Source organism: Octodon degus, unplaced genomic scaffold, assembly GCF_000260255.1.
Source record: "Octodon degus isolate 3935 unplaced genomic scaffold, OctDeg1.0 scaffold00084, whole genome shotgun sequence".
NCBI classification, from domain to species: domain Eukaryota; kingdom Metazoa; phylum Chordata; class Mammalia; order Rodentia; family Octodontidae; genus Octodon; species Octodon degus.
This window is the reverse complement of record NW_004524660.1, coordinates 10,878,513-10,884,677: the sequence shown is the minus strand read 5'-3', so window position 1 is coordinate 10,884,677 and position 6,165 is coordinate 10,878,513.

Genomic DNA, 6,165 nt, shown 5'->3' with positions numbered 1-6,165 from the left:
AACATGATTTATTCTTCCACTGGATCGGCTGTACACAGTCATGCTGATTGCAATCTGGGGCTACTATGAATATTTGGTACAAATTAAATACATACAAATATTTATGAGCACATATATTTGTAGACTACGAGGGGAGAGGGGGAGGCAGGGACAGACAGAGCGAGGGAGCGACCCTAGCAGCGGCCTCGTGCCGACAACTGCGTGATCACGGTTTTGAGCCTTCTGTTTTGTTCTGCGGGTTGCTATGCCAGGGCACACACCAGCGCACTAGGGTCCTGCAGCACGCACTGCGGCTGGACGGTAAGCCTGAAGTCAGTAGCAGGAGGCCTCCAGCTTCACACTTTAGAAAGGGTTGGAATGCCTGATCTTTTGACTTCCCATGTAAATTTAATAATCTGCTTGCTAATTTCTATTTAAAACACCCTGCAGGTATTTGGTTACAGTTTCATTGACTCTGCTCATGGGAAGAATTACAGCAGTGCTGAGTCATCTAACACAGTTATTAAGAACTCTTATTCTTTTGTTCGTCCATTTTTTTTATCAGTGTTTTGTTCTTTTTACTGTATAAGTCTTACAATCTTCTGCTAAAGTTTAAGCACACCACTGTTGTCAATACTATTGTAAGTGGTACTGGGTTTTAAATTTCAATTTCTAATGGTTGCAACTATATGGCTATACCATTGATTTTGTATCTTGACTGGATAATAGTAATAAGGAGATGGGCAAGGCAACGATCCTGAGAATCTTCAGCAGGTTTTGGAAACTAGCAGTTATTTGGTAGGATTCTCACCCTGACTAACTATGTGTGCTGATACCTGTGAACTAAGCAGCTGCACTGAAGATCGCAGTGTGCAATGGTAGGGTCATGCGTGGAATGTCTGTCACTCTGGTCTTCTGAATACATACTGCTTGTCATGACATACCAATTATGGCCATACTGTCTCTCAGCTAAATGTTTAAAAAAAAAGAATAATAAATGAAACAAGAGACAAGAAAAAAATGTCATAGGACTGTCCTGCTATAATGCTGTATATGGTTAGATTTCTAAATTTCTGTGTAAAAATATGTAATTGTTTATTCCTAAGTATTTTTTATTTTTTACGTATTTTTTCTTCATATTCTATAGGGACTTAAATTTTAACATATCAATACTTGATGGAAAATACCTGTTCTATGCCATAATCTAAGATATTTGATATTCAGACAAATAGTGAGGTTAAACTCAACTGCCTATGTTGTAGGGTAATAATAATAAGCTTCACTTCTGGAGGGTTAACAACTTAAGTTTGTAGACGAAAAATCAGAGAAAAAGAAGGGCTGCAAGGACAGCCAACATTTTGGCCCTAGCCTTTCAAGGTCAGTGAGGACTAAGGACATAGAAGAACCTGTACTGTAACATCACGTAACTCACTTGTTTCCTAAATTTTCTGATCAAGGCGATTATGGGGCCACAGAGGAAAGTGATCGACGATGTAGAGTGTGCCTAAAGAGAGTCACCTAGAGAGAAAACATTCTCTCAGGCTTTCACAGAGAGCAAATTGGTCAAGCAATGGCCGTGACTCATCCACATGGCTGACACTGACAAAGGATTTACAAACTGCGGTACAGGGTTTCAGGATAAATCTTGATGGGATTTGACTGACCTTGTCAGATACAAAAGTTACATTTCTTGTTATATAGGTCTTGCTTTCTCTTGGTCTTAACCATCCAACAGAAAAGTGTAAAAACAAGGTATAAAAAGTAAAGCCATATTGATATGCTGAGCTGTAAAAGGCTCAAGTCAACAACTTCTGACACTGCCAGTCCTATGGACAATGCACTACTATTATGGACTACTGGACAGTATCGGATTATCTTGCTGAATTCATACACCTACAATATTTAAATGACAATGGAATACCCATCTCTGACAAAACTAAACAAAAAAAGGGGATACAAATGAAGGATCATTTTGGATCTGTATATACAAAATAGTTAGGATAGATATACAGCTACTTTCTCTTAATTCAATGAGAAGAAAGATTTGTACTAAGAGTGTTTGGCCAGGATATCATATCTGCATCTTATACTATGAATAACCACTAAGAAGACAACAATATGCAATGTATTAATTATTGAAACTGTCCTACTAATCGGTTTTGAAACTCTCATTGCTATTTGTTTCTCAATAAAATTACTTTAAAAAGTAATAAGGAATATTGATCTGCAGTTTCTTTTCTAGTAAAATCTTTGTCCAGTTTTGTTGCCAGAATAATACTAGCCTCATAAGATAATTAGAAAATATTTCCAACTCAAATTTCATGAAGAGTATCTGTGAAATTCTATTATCCTTCTTAATTTTTATATAATTTATAAGAGAAGACATCAGATCTGGAGGAGTTTTCATGGGAATGGGTTCAAGTACACATTCAACCTTTTTCAAAAGATCATGAAATATTTCAGCTCCCTATTTTTGTTGAGTAACCATTCCTCTCGGTGTTTTCAAGAAATTCGGTAATTTCATCTCAGTACTCTTTCTTTGCATTAAGATACTTATAGTACAATATCATCCTTTTAGTCATAGGCTTTCTTAAGATGCTTAGTCTTACTAATTCATGTTTTCTTTTTCTATGGTCTGCTTAGAGTTTTATCTATTTTATAGTTCTTTGAGAAGAACTAGCTTTTGGTTTCTTTGATATTTATCTATTTTTTTAGTGTTCACTGTGTACAAGTGAATTAAGAAAAGTTTACAAGGGTTCAAATCATTCACAACACAGCCCTGATGAAAAGGAAATTGTCGTGGCTGACACTCGTGAACAAAGTGAAGCTCCCATGGCTAAAACACGGGGAACCGGCAATTACCCAACTGAAAAGTCATCTACTGCTGCTGCTGAGGTGCTTGGGGCTGGAGTTCCTTCCGGAGGAGTCTGAATGCCGAAGCACCGATCTGCCCTGTCTGGAAGGGGATCCCAAGACAGCTCTGGAGGAATCCATGAGTAGCACCGCAGAGAGCTGAAGGTTTCCAAGTTCTGTTACGAGGACTCCTTGGCAAGAGCTGACTGTTGCGTGTCATCTCCTGTACGTGGGCTGCCTCAAAAGTGAAAAGCAAAAAGAAAGAAAGTGAAAAGCAGTTTGAGTTTGAGCACAAATTTATCCCCTTCTCTTTCAGACACTGGAAAACAAAATGATCAGAAAACAGTCCGTTTCAGCAGCAGGGCTCACAGGGAATCACGGAGGAGCAAAACAAGCCGCAGAAGTGAAAGTTTGGTATTTTGGTCTTAAGAACAAAGAGGCAACATTGACTTTGTGAGGTGAAGGGGTTGTTATGCCTCATCTGTCTACCAAACTGTATCTTCAACAATTTCAAATAGCTCTCTTGAATGAGAATTCACCTGTGTAAAAGAATTCTTAAAATCAGAATTTGTAATTAAGAATGTTATGACAACTTTTCATTATTCCAATTTGCATGCGATTGAAATTCCCTCAGTTACCAGCTCATTGCACGTCATTGTGCTGAGAATCCACTAAGAACTGCTTTCACATATAGAACTCACTTTTGTGGTACTGGGGATCGAACTCGGGACCTTGCGCGATGCCGCCCAGCTACCTCCCCAGCTCAGCATACAGAACTTTGAATGCATGACAAAAATGAACGTTATTTCTCTTGCTTGAGGTCATACTTGACTGTCAGAAATTTAGGAATACAGCCACGCATCGCTTACCGAGAGAGTGGCAAGTTGTGAGAAAGGCACTGCTCAGTGACTGCACTTCACACACATGCTCGTGTGTACTCGCTCGACCCACATGAAACAGACAAGTGCATGCCGGGTGGCCCACTGTCCGGCTCTCCAAACCTGTACATTGTGTAATCATCCTGACTACAGTCATGTAGGCCATTTTAGCACAGCAGTATCTGTGTTTGCAAAGGTGCCTAAAACTGAAAATGTACAGTAAAAATCTGGTAGAAAATATTTTTTTTAAAAAATAGTGCCCTGTGTGGAACACCTACCATGAATGGCGCTTGCCGTGCTGAACGTTTCTGTGGGTGACTGGTGAGTACAAGCAGAGCTAATATGAAAGCGAGAACGTGAGCACACTCTGTTCTAAACCAGGGCTAGATTAAGTTATATAGGATCCAGCCAAACAGCGCAGTGGATTAAAGTGCCTGCAAGCGCGCGGCCTGCCCCTGGGGTACGCTGAGATGGCGACTGAGACTGGGCGTGGTGGCGCAAGCCTGTAATCCCAGCTCTTGGGAGGCTGTAAACAGGCAGATCACTACCAGTCTGAGCTAGTAGTGAGACCCTGTACACAATGCAGACCCTTCCCTAAAAATACAAAATAAATAAGTTAATTAAATGTATATAAAGTTTTTCTTCCATATAAATTAACCTTAGCTTACTATAAAGTTTTCCTTTTTGAATGTTTTACTTTTAAAAACGATTTATTTGTATGACACTGAGCTTAAGCGTATCACACAGCTATGAAAAATACTTTTCTTTATACTGTTATGTTTTCTATTTGAATTATTTTTTAATTTTAAACTTGTAACATGAAAAACCCAGGACACGAGCCCTGCACCGGCCGCACGCCGGGCCCTGCAGTCACGAGCCTCTCGCGCCCCCGCGGGCCCTCAGGCGCTAGCACACCGCAGCTGCGTCTCCGTGACGCCTCCGGAATCACAGGAAAGACTTTCCCGAGGCTGTTCTGGAACCAAGTCTTTCTTAATAAGGAGAAGGAGATAACTAAAATAAAAGTAAAGAGCATAGTGTAGTAAATATAAAAACTAATAACGTAGTCACTTAATACCGTTCTCACGTGTCCCTGCCTGCACCTAAGTGCATGTGCGGCGCTTCCCCGGGGCTTAGGTCTGTTCACACCAGCTCACAGCACGCGTGCACGATGTACCTGCCCAGGCCTTGCCGCGGCCGTGTCGTCGCCGTGCATCAGCGTCTGCGTCACCACCGGCTGTCGTCGCCATGCGGCGCGGGGCTGCACTCACATTAAGCCCACCTAAACGGCAGCTGACTTCTCACCGGGGACTCTGCGCTCATCTTTGTGGACACGTTTACATGGCTGTGGAGTCCCTTCATACTTCCCAGCAGAAATGTGAACAAAAGAGGTCACTCTTTTGCGACAATCTCATCAGACCCTGCTGCTCCTTGTTGGTTTGGGCTCCTCCTAAGCGTGCAGGCCACTTTCCAGCTAACCTTCAGTGTAACAGAAATGCCTCCCATGGCCACTCAGCAGAGCGGGCCACTGTTTCCCAAGCTCTCCCCCCGTGAGCTTGCAAAGGGTATTAGTGAAACTACCTGGCGCGGGGTCCCATCCCGAACTGACCGTAGTAGGATCTCTTGGGTGAGGCCTAGAAATCTAAATATATGATAGATATCCATGGGCGGATATCTCCGGGTGTGTGAAACACTGCGCCACTAAGACCAAGTATCTAACTGTCCAGTGGGCTGTCGTCCCCAGATGCACCGGCCGAGCCCTGGATTTCATCAGTCCTCACTGATCCACCTAAGATTTGCTCCCTTAATCTGCAAATGCCTGACCTTTTGGAAAACTTAGTTTCTCATCCTCACACTTTCCTGCTTCACCATCTGTGTCTACCAGTATTGATTAGACTCCAATCTCTTGTTTAAAATAATTGACAAAAACTGTCCCAATCTTGTGTTCTGTTCATTATTTGACTTTTCTTTCCACAGCCAGATTCTAGAGAGGACAGCTCTGTAGTCCGATAGATTCTTACCTGGCTTCTGAATTGGCTTCTACCGAAGTCAAGAAATCGATTCAACCGATCTAACGGATATTTTTCAAACGCGAAGGCCTCGCGTTCCCATCCCACAACATCTAGCCCCTGCTCTAATCTCTCCTCTCGCCATGTGTCCATCTGTGGAGGCAGAGAGAATGCGCGCAAGAAGCACTGCTCGGCGTAACGTTCTCGCCGGAAGATGATGCTTTAGGGGCCGACTGCACAGGCGCGCTGAACATTTGTCTACCTCCCCCAGCAACAGGAACTCGGAGCTAATACAACAGCTTCGGTGTGCCGCAGACGAGGGGAATAAGAAGACCCTTGCCGCACAGACGCGAGAGCGCCACAGGCGGACGAGGAGCCGAGGGCGGAGGCCGCGGAGGGCAGAGCGGGGTTGGAGGAAGGGAGGCTGCGCGGGCCAGCCGGGGAGGACG